The 17,265-nt window shown below is 42.1% G+C and overlaps 1 non-coding gene across 1 annotated transcript; it reads right to left on the reverse strand.

The window, feature by feature from the left end:
• Positions 1–1,836: 1,836 nt before the first annotated feature.
• On the reverse strand, positions 1,837–1,943 carry LOC129485504 (U6 spliceosomal RNA). The gene has a single exon (XR_008658656.1). It is a non-coding gene; the product is annotated as a U6 spliceosomal RNA (small nuclear RNA).
• Between the last annotated feature and the right edge of the window lie 15,322 nt (positions 1,944–17,265).

The following is a 17,265-nucleotide window of genomic DNA, read 5'->3' on the forward strand; positions in this document are numbered from 1 at the left end:
AACTCCTGAGCTCAAGCGATCTGCCAGCCTCAGCCTCCCAAAGTGCTGGGATTACAGGCGTGAGCCACCACACCTGGCCATAATGAGTTTTCTTAACAGCTTCTGTCTCCTAATATTGATTCATTGGTATTTTTTTCTAGAAAAAAAATTTAATAAGGTCTCATTATTTTTAATTTTCACAAGGTTGCCACAATCTTTTTCGAAGTTTCATTTTATGTTAAATAATCTGAAATCACTGACACCTTCAGCTGATTCTTCTCAACTGACATTATTTTTAACAAGAAAATGCTGTCTTTATGGAAGTAAGAAGCCTGGTTAAATGCAAAGCAAATTCTGCTAAAGAGGGGATATTCTCACTTCTGTTTCTATACCAAAATTATACATATTTTAGACTAAGTATCTTCATAGGTATCTTTTTGTCTAACTTGGCGGGGTCTTTTCCCCACTTTTGCCCCTCTGATCCATTCACCAGGACATACTTCATCATGGGTCATATTTTTTTCTCCAATGCAAATCTCACCCTGTCACTTCCCAACTAAAACAGTTTTCAACGTTTCCCATTGCTCTTAGATACGATATCCCATAAGCTTTAATATGGAGGCTTCCAAAGCCCTGCATGACCTGCTCCCTTCCCACCTCTCAGGCCACCTGGGCCTTCTCTCAAATCCCCAAAAGCACCAGGTTCTCTCTCACCTGCCCCAGGGCCTTTGCAAGGTCTGTTCCCTTTGCTGGGATGCTCTTCTTTTCAGCCATGGTCATCTTTCACATCTGAACGACCTTCGTATGCCCCCCATCTAGGTTACACCATGCTACTCTCCCTCTCTTCCTCTCAAAAGTACTCTGTACTCTTCCTGCAAAGCGTTCATCCAAATCTGTATTTGTGTGTTTTTAGAAAGCCTATCTCCACCGGACTGTGACAACTTCATGAGGGTGTAGATCTCGTGACTGTTTGATTAATCCCTTAACCACTACTGTTCCCAGCACCTAAGCTCAGTCCTTGGCACCTTGTGAACCTACAATAAATATTTGTTAAATGAATGAATAAAAGACTAAGAAGCAGGGGCAGGTGGCAAGGACAATCTAGTTATTTTGGTCCATTGTTATCTATGATCCTAAATCCAACTACATCATCAGCTTTTCCCTCTATACAGGATGATTGCAATCACCGTAGAAGGTCTGTGGATTTAGGAAGGGAGTGAGGGAGGAGGGAGGAAGGAGGGAGGAGGGAGGACGGAGGAAGGAGGGAGGAAGGGAGGAAGGAGGGAGGAAGGGAGCGAGGGAGGAGGGAGGAAGGGAGCGAGGGAGGAGGGAGGAAAGGAGCGAGGGAGGAGGGAGGAAAGGAGCGAGGGAGGAGGGAGGAAAGGAGCGAGGGAGGAGGGAGGAAAGGAGCGAGGGAGGAGGGAGGAAAGGAGCGAGGGAGGAGGGAGGAAAGGAGCGAGGGAGGAGGGAGGAAAGGAGCGAGGGAGGAGGGAGGAAAGGAGCGAGGGAGGAGGGAGGAAAGGAGCGAGGGAGGAGGGAGGAAAGGAGCGAGGGAGGGAGGGAGGCTTTCTCGCCTACTGGCCTTTCCTCTTGACCCCAGGGTCCCACGAATTAACTCCCCATTTCTCTAATCCAGTTTTATAAGAATACTCAAAAGAGCTGACTCCATCCATTGTCTCCAATTCTTTCTTCCCGTTCCCATCAGGCTTTGTCCCCACTACTCCCCCTAAAACTGCTATTGTTAAAGCCAGTAATGTCTTCAACTGTGAAATACCCAAAAGCCAGGTATAGGGAGAGGCGCTTTAAAGGAATTCTCATCCATTTACTTCTTTTTAAAATTTTTAAAAATTGAATTTTAAAAAGATGGAATGCTTCACAAATATGCATGTCATCCTTGTCCAGGGGCCACACTACTCCTCTCTGTATCATTTCAATTTTAGCATATGTGCTGCCAAAGCGAGCATTATGTATTTATTTTTAGATAGGGTCTCACTCTGTCATCCAGGCTGGAGTGCAGTGGGGCAATCTAACTCACTGCAGCCTCAAACTCCTGGGCTCAAGTGATCCTCCCACCTCAGCCTCTTGAGTTGCCCAGACCACAAGCACATGGCACCACATCCAGCTATTTTTTTTTTTTTTTTTTTGAGATGGCGTCTTTCTTGCATAGGCTGGTCATCCATTTAAGCAGTTCATAGGCTGGGCATGGTGGCTCACACCTGTAATGCCAGCATTTTGAGAGGTCAAGGCAGGAGGACTGCTTGAGTCCAAGAGTTTGATACCAACCTGGGTAACATAGCAAGACTCCTTCTCTACAAAGAATTAAAAAATTAGGTGAGTGTGGTGGTGCATGCCTATGGTCCTAGCTACTTGGGAGGCTGGGACGGGAGGATTGCTTGAGTCCAAGAGGTCAAGGTTGCAGTGAGCTGTGATCATGCCAATGCCCTCCAGCTTGGGCAACAGAGCTAGACCCTGTCTCAAAAAATTTTTTTTTAATAAATAAACAGTTCATCACCACCACCTGATGAGGTAGGTACCATTGTTATCCCCAGAGAGAGGTTAACTGAATTCATTCAAGACTACTTGGGCAAAAAAGCAGCAGAAACCATTCTCACTCAATCTAATGTTCACTGTTCGGTCTTCCCCTTACTGGACCTGCCAGTGGCACAGATATAGCTGATCACTCTCCTCTTTCTTTAAGCACTTTCTTTGCTTGGTTGCCAGGACACTGCAACCTAAAGACTCTCCTCCTCCTTCACTGGCCATTCCTTAAACTTCTCATTATCCACCTTTTAATGCCAGAGGGACCCAGGACTCTCAATTCTCAAACTTTCCTGTCTATACTCTCTCCTCCTGGTCATCTCAATGGGTCTCAGCACCTTAAATAGGAGCCTGAACCTCTTCCCTGAACTCAAGGCTCATATTTTCAGCCACCTCGTTGACATCTCCGCTTGGATGTCTAACAGGCATTCCCCTCCTAACATCATGCCATGCCAAACTCCTGATGTTTCCCTAGTGCCCCACGCCTGAAGCTCCTACAGGCTTGCTCATCTCAGGAAATGGTAACTCCATCCTCTAAGTCATCTTGGCCTTTTCTCTTTCCCTCATATCCTCTACCCAATTCATGAGCAAACTTTGTTGGCTCCATCTTAAAACTACATCTGAATTCTAGCTACTTCTCCCTGCTCCCACCACTGCCATCTGAGCCTCCCTCATCTCCATCTGGATGACTACAATAGCCTGGGAGCTGATGCTTCCCTTGCCTTACTTGCCTGCTGGGAACAGAAAATGCATTAATATGACCACACTGAAGTCTTTCCGCTGAGATTGCCATAGTAAAGATGAATTGTTTGTTATATTTGTCTCTCAAATATTTCAGGAAAAAGTTGTTTCTTCCATGTTACATTAGTTCTGAATATTTAAATTGCTTTCTATTATGAAAACCTGTATTAACAAATGCAAGGTCCTTGAAAAAATATTCTATTGTTGCTCTTGACTCTGAAATGAATCAGAGTTCTGTGTGGGCAAAAATATTAGCCCAGCTCTTAAAGATCCATGGAAAATGTTGTTTGCTTTCTTCAAAGCTTAAAAGCTTCCTGTTAATCATCACAATAAGGTATCTCCACTGCAGGCATTTGTTACTTGAAGATGAACAGAACAGAATCAGCACCTATACAAAAACCACACTGACAATCTCTAATATTTTAGAGAAAATGAAATCTGATGGTCCTGTTAACAATCATGGTATTTTCTAAACCCCCTGCCTCCTTTTTTGTTGTTTTGTGTTTAGTCAGGGTCTCGCTCTGTCACCTGACTGGAGTGCAGTGGTACCCGCATAGCTCACTGCAGCCTTCAACTCCTGCCTCTGACTCCTGACCCTACTGCCTCAGCCTCCTGAGTAGCTAGGACTACAGGCACACACCACCACATCCATTTTTTTTTTTTTTTTTTTTTTTTTTTTTTAGAAAAGGGGTCTTGTTTTGTTGCCCAGGCTGGTCTTGAACTTCTGGCCTCAAACCATCCTCCAGCCTCAGCCTCCCAAAGTAATGGGACCACAGGTATGAGCCACTGCACCAGGCCTAAACTCCTTTCTTTACTAATCCCCACAAAGCAGAGGCCCTGGATTCAGTGCCTCTAAAACTCCTTTCTGCTAGTTTGGCTCCAGTACTCAGCACATGCACTTCCCAAGTCGTCGTTTTCTTTGATCTCCTTAGACTCTCTGCCTCCTAGAGAATCTAATCCACATGAACTGCGCTCCTGGATCTTTTACATAACTGTGGTTTTTCACAAGGTTCTTTAAACAAAGGTCCACGTGATAGATTTCTGCTCAAGCTTAGTTCCAGGAAATGTTTGGTTTCTGCAGATGTTTACATGCTTCCGGCTGTCAGCACATGCAAACAATATAATTCTGTTTCTTTCTCTCACTTTAGCAACTAGAGAGCATAAAATCAAATATATCGTTCAAATCTGTTCAACACTGGTATATGGAAATACTTAATCCTTAAACTTTTTTTTAGGTGAGGTTGGTTTTATTTTTTATTATTTTGCCTTTTGGCCTAAATGTGGTAAGTGGTTTCAGAAACATGAAAAGCTATAAAATGTAAAATATACAAGATAAGAACAAAATAGAAAAAAGGCTGGGTACACTGGCTCAGTGCCTGTAATCCCAGCACTTTGAGAGGCTGAGGCAGGAGGACTGCTTGAGCCCAGGAGTTCGAGACCAGCCTGGGCAACGGAGTGAGACCCTGTTTCTTAAAAAAAAAAAAAAAAAAAAAAAAATCAGCCAGGGGTGGTAATGTGTGCCTATAGTCCTAGCTAACTGGGAGGCTGAGGCCGGAGGTACTGTGAGCTGTGATTACATCACTACCCTCCCACAGTTACAGTTAGAGTGAGACTCCATCTCTAACTGTAGAGAAAAAACCACAGTGGTGGTTTTCCAATGAGAAGGCATGAATACCCAGAAATCAGATTATCATCCCAAAAAAAAAAATCTCTTTATAAGCAAAGTTAAAAAGAGACCTCCACACTTATTTTTTTTTTTGAGACGGAGTTCCACTCTTGTTGCCTAGGCTGGAGTGCAATGGCACGATATCAGCTCACCACAACCTCTGCCTCCCAGGTTCAAGCAATTCTCCTGCCTCAGCCTCCCGAGTAGCTGGGATTACAGGCATGTGCCACCATGCCTGGTTAATTTTTTGTATTTTTAGTGGAGACAGTATCTCTCCATGTTGGTCAGGCTGGTCTCGAACCCCTGACCTCAGGTGATCCGCCCACCTGGGCCTCCCAAAGTGCTGGGATTACAAACATGAGCCACCACACCCAGCCTCCACCCTCTTTATTTAAACCCTGTTCACTAGTTTGAGTAAAATAATCAGATATGTTTTTGGTTCAGTTTCCCTAGCAACACTTAAAAGTTTGAAATTTTTTACAATCAACTTCAGTAAGGCTTCTTTAAACATTATTTTGAAAATTAAAAACATTTTAGAAAAGCAAGCTAAACTGGTTGTATGACAGGTGTACATTCTAAGTCATTTTGAGAGGTGACACCGTGCTGGCAGCCCTCGCTCGCTCTCGGCGCCCACTCTGGCCATGCTTCAGGAGCCCTTCAGCCCACCACTGCACTGTGAGAGCCCCTCTCTGGGCTGGCCGAGGCCGGAGCTGGCTCCCTCTGCTTGCGGGGAGCTGTGGAGGGAGAGGCACAGGCGGGAACCGGGGCTGTGCGCGGTGCTCGCGGGCCCGCACTTGGAGCGGCTGGCCGGCGCCGCCAGCCCCAGGCAGTGAGGGGCTTAGCACCCAGGCCAGCAGCTGCAGAGGGTACGTCGGGTCCCCTAGCAGTGCTGGCCCACTGGCGCTGCACTCAAATTCTTGCCAGGCCTCAGCCGCCTCCCCACGGGGCAGGGCTCAGGACCTGCAGCCCGCCATGCCCGAGCCTCCCCACCACCGTGGGCTCCTGCACAGCCCAAGCCTCCCCGATGAGCACCACCCCCTGCTCCACGGCACCTGGTCCTATAGACCATCCAAGGGCTGAGAAGTGCGGGTGCACAGCGCGGGACTAGCAGGCAGCTCCGCCTGCATCCCCGGTGCAGGATCCACTAGGTGAAGCCAGCTGGGCTCCTGAGTCTAGTGGGGACTTGGAGAACCTTTGTGTCTAGCTAACAGATAGCAAATACACCAATCAGCACTCTGTATCTAGCTAATCTAGTGGGGACTTGGAGAACCTTCATGTCTAGCTAAAGGATTATAAATACACCAATCAGCACCCTGTGTCTAGCTCAAGGTTTGCAAATGCACCAATCAGTGCTCTGTGTCTAGCTCATCTAGTGGGGACTTGGAGAACCTTTATGTCTAGCTAAGGGATTGTAAATATACCAATCAGCACTCTGTGTCTAGCTCAAGGTTTATAAACACACCAATCAGCACTGTGTGTCTAGCTCAAGGTTTGTAAATGCACCAATTAGCACCCCGTGTCTAGCTCAAGGTTTGTAAATGCACCAATCAGTGCTCTGTGTCTAGCTAATCTAGTGGGGACTTGGAGAACTTTTGTGTCTAGCTCAGGGATTGTAAACGCACCAATCAGCACCCTGTCAAAACGGACAAATTAGCTTTCTGTAAAACAGATCCATCAGCTCTACATAAAATGGACCAATCAGCAGGATGTGGGTGGGACCAGATGAAGGAATAAAAGCAGGCTGCCCGAGCCAGCAGTGGCAATCTGCTCGGGTCACCTTCCACACTGTGGAAGCTTTGTTCTTTCGCTCTTTGCACTAAGTCTTGCTGCTGCTCACTCTTTGGGTCCGCATTGCCTTTATGAGCTGTAACACTCACCACGAAGCTGTAACACTGCAGCTTCACTCCTGAGGCCAGCAAGACCACGAACCCACCGGGAGGAATGAACTCCGGATGGGAGGAATGAACAACTCCAGACGCGCTGCCTTAAGAGCTGTAACACGCACCGCCAAGGTCTGCAGCTTCACTCCTGAAGCCAGCGAGACCATGAACCCACCAGGAGGAAGAAACTCTGAACACATCCAAACATCAGAAGGAACAAACTCTGGACACACCATCTTTAAGAACTGTAACACTCACCACGAGGGTCCACAGCTTCATTCTTCAAGTCAGTGAGACCAAGAACCCACCAATTCCGGACACAATTTCATTTGGTGAGCAGTCCAGATTACATGTGTGTACACTGTAATGATCAGCTAAGGACTACTGCTTTTAGCTCCTTCACCCCTTCTCACCTCTGAGGTTCAGTAATAAATGGCTCCTAATAACTAACTAAAGTATCAATCAAAATCTTAAAGGTATTCACTCATTATACTGTATTTACACCCCCCTAAAATGCAAAAATTATAGTTGTATTTATTAATACAAAAATCCAGACAAGAAAATAAGCAGACTAGCAAGACAAAACCAGAGCCTTCAAAAATTATACAAAGCATACAAATATGTAGGCCAAATGGTTAAAGTGAGCCATAAACTTGGCCCTACACTCTCCAGTGACAAAGCAAACAGGGAAAAATGATCAGTTACAAACTGGACATGATCAGAGGGTAAATTTCAGGGAAAATAAATTTCTCCTGGTACTCAAATCTAAGAAATATTTCTCTAGTGGATCATTCTATACGTAATACACTGGGGTCTTCAGTAATGTCCCTGAAAGATATGCTGATTCTTATTGCATATAGCATATATAGTAAAAACATAATGCTCTCTGATAAGGTGGGTAAATTTTAAAAATAAAGCCTAGAAAGTCTGTTCAACAGAACTTTCCGTAATGATGAAGATGCTCCATATCTATACTGTCAAATATAGTAGGCATTAGCCACATATGGCTAGTGAGCACTTGAATTATGGCTGGTATGACTAAGAAACTGAGTTTTAATTATATTTCATTTTAATAGCCATATTACAGCAGCAAATATCTACCCACTGGACAGTACAGGTCTAAAACATTAGTTATCAAACTTTTTTTTAGCAGCAGAACCATTTTTGGGTTGGCAAACATATATAGAATCTAACACATTAAAAAAGATAGTATAGTATATATACTTGTAAGTTCAATCTAAAATATTTATAGTCAATGAAAATATGAGTATTCCAATAAATATTAGAAATCGAGGATTTTAAGTGAGAGTTATAAAGTTAGATCAACCCCAGGAAACACTTTTATTTCTGTATTTTGTTTGGATGCACTGCAGTGCCCACATGGGACTTCTAATTACACATTCTGAGCTACTCAGTTACCAAGGCCACACTCAGCAGCCATCTATCTACTAAGGAAGCATAGAAGAAAACACAGCATGCCAACAGGGTGGTTTCAGGTGTTTCTCTTCATGGAAGGAGCCCCCACAGGAGCCCACACGGCCATCCAGGAGCTATTCTCTCTGGCGTCCCGCTGACAGCTCAGGGGCACCGGAAATGAAAATCACAAGGGTGGGCCCAGGTACCATGCTGGTTTGGTGCCACTCTGGGAGGCCGAGATGAGTGGATCACTTGAGGTCAGGAGTTTGAGATCAGCTTAGTCAACATGGTACAACCGTGTCTCTACTAAAAATACAAAAATGAGCCAGGTGTGGTGGTGGGCATCTGTAATCCCAGCTATTCGGGAGACCGAGGGAAGAGAATCGCTTGAACCCGCGAGGTGGGGGTTGCAGTGAGCCAAGATTGCACCATCGCACTCCAGCCTGGGCAACAGAGTGAGACTCTGTCTCAAATAAAATAATATAAAATAAAATCACAAGGGTGGTGCACAGACATGCTGGCTTAGAAACTTTGTGCCCCAACAGAAACCAAATATCATATAACGGTGCTAGTCACGGCGTCCAGGGTTCCCACAAAGGACATACCCATTTCTGAAAAGTCAGTACTTCTGGGGAAGCTACAGCTTTTCATCAGGAATTTAGAGTTCACTTACAGTTCCTCCCAGTCCAGATATATTTACCAAACAGAGGTCACTTTCACCACAACAGTGTTGCCTGGTAACATGGTGAACATTTCCCTTTTACCAAGGGTTCAGGGGAACTGAGTAGAGAGTTAATCTAAGGTCAGATTTGTCCTTAAAAAAATGAAAAATGGTTAATTTTTGTTTTTTTTTTTGAGATGGAGTCTTGCTCTGTCCCCCAGGCTGGAGTGCAGTGGCGCGATCTCGGCTGACTGCAAGCTCCACCTCCCGGGTTCACACCATTCTCCTGCCTCAGCCTCCCGAATAGCTGGGACTACAGGCACCCGCCACCACGCCCGGCTAGATTTTTTGTATTTGTAGTAGAGACGAGGTTTCACCCTGTTAGCCAGGATGGTCTCGATCTCCTGACCTCGTGATCCACCCGTCTCGGCCTCCCAAAGTGCTGGGATTACAGGCGTGAGCCACCGTGCCCTGTCGGTTTTGTTAATTCTTTAGCAACCTTCATGATTTAAAAAAAAAAAAAGAATCCCACGTATCAGGAATAGCAAAGAACTTGCTTAACTTAAAAACAAACACAAAACCCTACAACAAAATCACACTTAATGGTTAAATAATGGGAGTATTTCCTTCAAAAGCTACGAAATGCAAGAAGGATGACTACAATCATCACTTTTACTTAATAACATAATAGAGGACTTAGTCAATGTTAATACAAAAGACAGAAAGGAAATATAAAAATTTAAATGAAGTAACAAAACTGTCTTCATCTCCAAGTAATCATTATCTATACAGAGAATTATGAAGGAAAACAATTAAAACTAATAAAAAATAAGTTCATCAATATTGTTAAGATATAAGATCAAGATACAAAATTAATTCCTATAAGCCAAAACATCACATTGTAATTTCAATCAGAAAAGCTACCTATCATTTAAAGCAGCAACTAAAGCTATAAGCTTTCTAATAATTAGTCTAAGAAAAAAATCTTCAAGAGCTTTATAGAGAACATTATAAAGCCAAGTAAGTTGAGAAATACACTATATTTGTGGATGGAAGACTTAATAAATATCCCTAAACTGAACTGAAATACAATATGATTACAATCAAAATCCCTACAGGGTCTTTCATGGACCATGGTAAGCTGATCCTAAAATTCATAAGAAAAAAGGGCCAAGAACAGTCTTGACAAATTTGAAGAAAACAGGCAGCCACTCTCTAAAACTTTAAGTTATATGAAACCGTGATAAAACAGTAAAGTTAAATGAAAAGCAATAGAGCACCCAGAAAAAGACTCATGTATGTTCAGAAATTTGATATATGATGGCAGTAGCACTGCAAATCAGTGGGGAAAGGACAGACTACTGAACAACAGTTATCCTGAGACATAGGTTAACTATAAGAAAATAAAATCATTATCTCACATCATAGAGACACATTTTCAAGCTATAGACTTAAATGTAAAAATAAAACTTTGACAATTTTTAGGAAAAAAATGCTCTTCAGGTAATGATTTTTAAAATAACATACAAAAGTAAAAATTATAAAGTAAAAGACTGATAAATGTGTTACTATGTTGAAAGTTTTTAAAATTCTAAACAAAAGGTTCTTCAAACAAAATGAAAAACCAAACCACAGAATACAAGATATTAACAAAATACATAACAAAAAGGTATTAATTTTCAGGATACATTAAGTCCTAAAAGTCAGTAAATAAATACAAACAACTGTATTGAAAAAAATGAGGCAAAAAATTGTGAATAGCTAGTTAACAAGGAAATCAGGGTGAAGATAAACATAAGATGTTCAAGTTCAGTACGATGCAGTTTAACACTACGATGAAACAGCATTTCACATCAGACTGGCAAAGTATCATACACTAATGAAAGAAAGTTACACTGAGTCAACCACTCTGGAGAGCAATTTGGTAATATCTAATAAAGATAAGATGGGCATACCTATAGCCAAGTAATTCCACTCCTGAAAATGTACACTAGAGAAATTGGCACATGAACATAAGGAGGTACATATCAGAATACAGGTAATTGCAAAAAATTGGAAACAATTCAAATGTGAATCAGGAGAATATGCGTATGATATAGTCTCATAATGAAATACTGTATATATTACATATATTTATGAAAGAAATAAGGACAGCTACAAGTATCAAAGAGGAATAAAGAATCAATACAGTAAAAAGGCATCCTATGGAATGGGAGAAAATATCTGCAAACCATGTATCTGATAAGGGGCTAATATCCAAAATATATAAGGAACTGCTACAACAGTGGCAAAAAACCCCAAATAACCCACTGAAAAAATAGACCAGGCCGGGCACGGTGGCTCACTCCTGTAATCCCAGCACTTTGGGAGGCCGAGGCAGGCGGATCACGAGGTCAGGAGATCAAGACCATCCTGGCTAACACGGTGAAACCCCGTCTCTACTAAAAATACAAAAAACTAGCCAGGCGAGGTGGCGGGCACCTGTAGTCCCAGCTACTGGGGAGGCTGAGGCAGGAGAATGGCGTGAACCCCAGGGGGCGGAGTCTGCAGTGAGCCAAAATCGCACCACTGCGCCCCAGCCTGGGCGACAGCGAGATTCCGTCTCACACACACACACACACACACACAAAATAGACCAAAGACTCGAATAGGTATTTCTCCAAAAAAAAAAAAAAAAAAGTCATACAAATGGCCAACACATACATGTCACCAAATGCCAACGAAAACCACAGTAAGATGTCACCTCATATATGTTAGGATGGGCATTATAAAAAACAAAAACAAAAAACCCAGAAAATAACAAGTCTTGGTGAGGATCTGAAGCAATTGGAACCCTTGCACATTGTTGGTGGGACTGTAAAATGGTGCAGCTTCTACGGAAAACAGTATGGAGATGCCTCAAAATACAAACAGAACTACAATATAAACCAGAAATCCCTCTTCTGGATATTTATCAAAAAAAACTGAAATCAGAATCTTGTAGAAATGCTTGCAACACCCCCCTGTTCACTGCAGCATTAATCACAATAACCAAAAGGTAGTAACAACCTAAACATCCATCTTAAATGAAAAAACAAAGCAAATACGGTGTATACATACAGTGGAATATTAGCCTTAAAACAGAAATCTCGTCGTAAGTTACAACATGGATGAACCTTGTTGCTAAGTGATGGACATTATGCTAAGTGAAGAGGGACAAATACCACATGAAACCACACAGATGAAGTGTCTAAAGTAGTCAAACTTACAGAAACACAAAGTAGAATCTGTTGCCAGACTGGAGGGAGGGAAAAATGGGCAGTTGCTATTCAATGTGAACAGAGTCTCGTCATGCAAAATGAAAAGTTCCAGAGATCTTCTGTATCACATTATGCTTATAGTTAATACTGTACCATACAGAATAATTTGTTAAGAGGGTAACTCTCATGTGTTTTTTTTTTTTCACAATTTTTTTTTAAAAATGTCAGGTGAAAAGACTAGCTGCAGAAGCCTATGATGAAACATGGTTTATATAAAGTTTCAGATCATAAAAAATAATGTCTCACATACATAATGATGCGGGCCACGTGCCGTGGCTCACGCCTATAATCCCAGCACTTTGGAGGCTGAGGCGGGAGGATCACTTGAGATTAGGAGTTCCAAACCAGCCACATGGCGAAACCCTGTCTCTACTAAAAATACAAAAATTAGCTGGGTGTGGTGGCGCATGCCTGTAATCCCAACTACTCGGGAGGCTGAGGCAGGAGAATCGCTTGCCCCTGGGAGGTGGAGACTGCAGTAAGCCGAGATCATGCCACTGCACTCCAGCCTGGGTGACAGAGTAAGACCCTGTCTCAAAAAAACAAAAAAAAAAAAAAAAAAAAAAAATATATATATATATATATAAAATGATGCAGATGTAAACAAAGGTAGTAAAAGTATAAAATATGTTTGGAAATGTTAAACACTAAACTCAGGATAGTGGTTTCTACTGTAGAGGGAAAGAGCAGAATAGAATCAAAAAGAGTTAAATAAGGTCTCTATTTCGTCTGTATTATTTTTTAAATCTAAAGCAAATATTACAAAACTGATGGTATTTGATAGCTTAGTCTATTTTTCTGTATGTCTAGAATATTTTATTAAAGAAATAAATGCTTTAGAACCTAATACCAAGACTATTTTTTCCCTCCTAAGAAATGAGTATGTTTCACCTTCTCTAATAACAAGTTTCCATGTACCCCCACTGAAGGAGGGATGAGCCAGGGACAGATATTATAGCAAAATTGAGTGTGTGTGTGTGTGTGTGTGTGTGTGTGTTCACTCTTTTCAGAAGAGGTCTCATAGATTACAACACAGGGATGTGGCTTAAATAAAAATGTTAAAAATTATTAACATAATTGATGCTATTTGTCATTTTGCACTAGGCATCAATAAAAACATGAAGAAAATTTGAATTAAAATCAACACATGTGCAACTTCTCAGTTCTGATTTTGTTTATATATGCTATTTCATTTTATGTATTTGTGTGATAAAGCTGCCTCAAACCTTCTGTGGGAAAAGGCAAGCTATTAATTAAAAAAAAGAAACATCCTTTAATAAATTCTATCAAATCCATACAAGGAAACACAAAACAGAAGACTCAGGTGGAATGAATGTAAACATTGAGATAGCAGCCTTGGGACCAGGTGTCAACACAAATGGTTCCATTCCTAACTTTCATAAGAAAGGCTCAAACATAGTGTGGGCTATATCCAAGTTCTCATCCTTTTGGCCACAAAAACAAACCTAAAAACCCTAAGGAATATGACACTAATAGGAGATGTCGGAACTGGCAGGTGAGAAGTATACTGTTGATTTAAAATGCCCCCCAGATGATTCTCATACGCTTTCCCCCATCCCCCCACAAAAGCCCACAATCCCTGACCCAGCTGACATCACTAAATTAGATTTAAATTAGATTTATTCTTTAAATTTGTTAAATATTCAACAAATAGTTTATTGAGCACCTACTCTGTCAGTGTGAGGAAGTGAGTGTCTTTATACTTCTGCACAATTAGAGCTGGGAAAATTTTGCTAGGACTTGTGTGAAAGGACAACCTTAAAACTTAAAAGACGACTAAACAGATAGTGAGGGACTTACCTCCCCTGAGCTATGTGTTTACATTTCAGAAGGACGATGAAACCAGGACTGTGGAAATCTTCCAGGGGTTATAAACTCAAGTCTGTTGTCCTAAGTTATTGCTATAATAATCATAATTTGTCCCTGCCCCAGAAACTTTGCATCTACTTTCAGGATAACATGAATAAATATAGGTGTTCAAAATTTATCAGTCCCCAGGTACCATGCTGGTTTGTAGGCACATCTCATAACAGTGATCAAGGTGAAGTTCCTGCTCTCGTATAGAGTTTACAGTCAATTGTGGTCCTGAGAAGCAAATAATCTATTACTACGTGGTGTGGTAAACGCATGGCAGGAGATGCCATCAGAGATCAGGGAAATCTAAACTGAGAGCTGATGGTGAAGATTTAGCCAGACACCTTTGTCTGAAAATCAGAGAAAATCCCAAGCCGACAAAACCTCACTATCTTCACATAACAAGAAATCCCAACAAAGGATGGCTCAGCAATGCAGCAAGGCCCCCGCCCCAGCTGTCTTTCTGCCCCGCTCCGTGTGGCGATGATGCTTGGGCTAGCTCCCTTCATGGCTGCAAGACAGCTGGAGCTCGGCCCACAGTGGGCAGAACTTCTCATCCAACTCTTTTTCACCAGGACGGCAAACCTTCTGGAAGCCTCCACCAGGCTTCTCTTTATGTCTCAAGGGACAGAACTGGGTCACATGTTCATGCTCAAACCTATCAACTGGCAAGAACAGAACCTTCCTGACAGCTGTGGGCTGTGACTGGGACCTGAGCCTAGCTTCCCCAGAGCATATGGGTATACAGAGAAGAGTGGATTCTTAAGCAAAGTGGAGGTTCTGCTAGAAAAGAAGAGGGCACTGGAAGGTCACAGGGAAAGCGACCCATGGGATGTGCTGTAGTCATTAAAGTAATATTTCCTTTGTTTAGAAGGAATTTGCACTATTTGGCATTAACAGGAAATGTAAAGAAATAAAAGATCACCTTGTACTTAAGCAACAGCACACCCATAGAATTTTAAGAGAAAAACTAAAAATAAACGAAATTAATATGGTGTAAATTAAATAACAAAGCTGAAAGATCATAAAGTAATAGAGGTAGATCAGGTTTTTAATAACCAGAGGCAGTTCTGAAAGAAGAGAATTATAAAATGACAGACGTTGCTTTATGTTTAAAGGCACAAAGGTAAAAATTTAGGGGAGACAAGGTAAGTTTACTCAGCCGTAACAGAGACTGCAGAACACTGAGAAAATGCACATGCAAATATAAAGCTCTTGGGGCAGAACCCGAGTGTTTGTCTTGAGAGCCAAGGTTTAGCCCAGGTAAAGGCACCCGATATGTATGTCTAGAATGAATGAGTGAATGAATGAATGAATGGAGAGGCTTGGACTTGAAATACTATTTGACAGGAGACTACTAAAGGTTGCTTATCATAGGACATGTGTGACCAAACCATTTCTGATGAAAACTCTTGCTTTCAATACATAGAATGAAGTGGAGGAGTACAAGATGTAAAGCGTCATCAATTAGAAGGCTATGAAAGTCATCTGGACATAAAGTAATCAGGGCCTGGACAGGGGACTCAAGAACTAAAAATCAGAAGTGCAACGGAAAAAAGTGGTGGTTATACATCAATATACATACTCTGCTTGTTTTATTTACTAAGAATGTCACAAGCATATAAGAAAGCGGTGTTGCACATTTTAGATTCATTTGTTACTGCATTATGAAAAACAGGATGGCATTTTTAATCTAGTTTATCTGATCCTGAATTTTAAGACGGGTTTACAGCATTTCAACTAGACTACTTACCCTTGGTTTCTTTTCCAATTCCAATAGAAAATCTGCAGGACTCAATCTGAATCCACCAGAATCATGATCTCTGTGGCCTCCTACTGCTAGCTATCTAGAATGGCAGCTTTTGTGTATTTAACACTTAAAACAGTTCTGTAGCAAATTCTTCTATTAATGAAAATAGTACAGACTCCCTTCTGCCCTCTAGTTTTTCTCCCATGTATGTAATAATGACGCCCCCAAAAGTAACATCTTAGACATGATTCACAACCAGACCAAATCTATGATTGAGGTAAACAAAATATATACAAAGCTAAGAGTCATTAGATCATTCATGTCTCCAACATCATTTCCTGTAACAATCAATGAGAAGCAATTCACAGATTCCTTCTCAGCTGGGTGCAGTGGCTCATGCCTACAATCCCAGCACTTTGGGAGGCTGAGGTGAGAGGATCGCTTGGGGCTAGGAGTTCAAGACCAGCTTGGGGAACACAGTAAGACCCTCCTCCCAACCCCCACCCCCAACCCATCTCCATTATTTTTTAAAAAAGGTATTTTAAAAAAAAGAAAGAAAAAGGATTCTTTCTGTTTTAACTATTGTTTGCACATATATACCATTTGGTCTTCATTTCACCCCGGCACCTTTACTTACCTACTCTGCTTCTTCATGACTGGTCACGGTAAAAGCTAATTAGTGCTTCTGCCTGTCAGAAGACTCATTCTTGACAGTTCTTGCTGACAAGCAGTCTTAGTCACACACAAATAGGGCTTCACGTTCAGCCAGACTTTAAGTCTCACCGTCCCTCTGGGAGGCAGCAGAGAGTTCCAGCTAACTCGAGAAAAGACAACGCAGCCAGAGAGGAAGGCTGCCTGCAGGCTGACAACGCTGTTTCATAGCACCCTAACACTTCCGAGACAAGTAGATTACACCGGGGGAAGAGTTTAGGGATGAACACGGAAAAAGTACATAAAATCTAAGCAAACAAAGAATGCCCTCCTCCAAAAAAAAAAAAAAAAAAAAAAAAAAAAAAAAAAAAAAAAAAGAACACCAGGGAAAACAAAAAGTTGTGCTGGAAAGAAAAGGTAACGATAGATTATATAACTCAGCTGGGAACAATGTTTTCAAAGTCCTAACAACGTAAATGCTGAATTATTCAAAATGTAATTATAATGAAAAGAAAAGGGCTATGCACGTGGGGTGCGGGTGCATAAGATAAATTCTCCTGGCCGGGGCAGTGCCTCACGCCTGTAATCCCAGCACTTTGGGAGGCCGAGGCAGGCGGATCACGAGGTCAGGGGATCAAGACCATCCTGGCTAACACGGTGAAACCCCGTCTCTGCTAAAAATACAAAAAAAAAAAAAAAAAAAAATTAGCCGGCGCGGTGGCAGGCGCCTGTAGTCCCAGCTACTCGGGAGGCTGAGGTAGGAGAATGGCGTGAACCTGGAAGGCGGAGCTTGCAGTGAGCCGAGATGG

This window comes from Symphalangus syndactylus, chromosome 6 (genome assembly GCF_028878055.3).
Source record: "Symphalangus syndactylus isolate Jambi chromosome 6, NHGRI_mSymSyn1-v2.1_pri, whole genome shotgun sequence".
NCBI lineage: Eukaryota > Metazoa > Chordata > Mammalia > Primates > Hylobatidae > Symphalangus > Symphalangus syndactylus.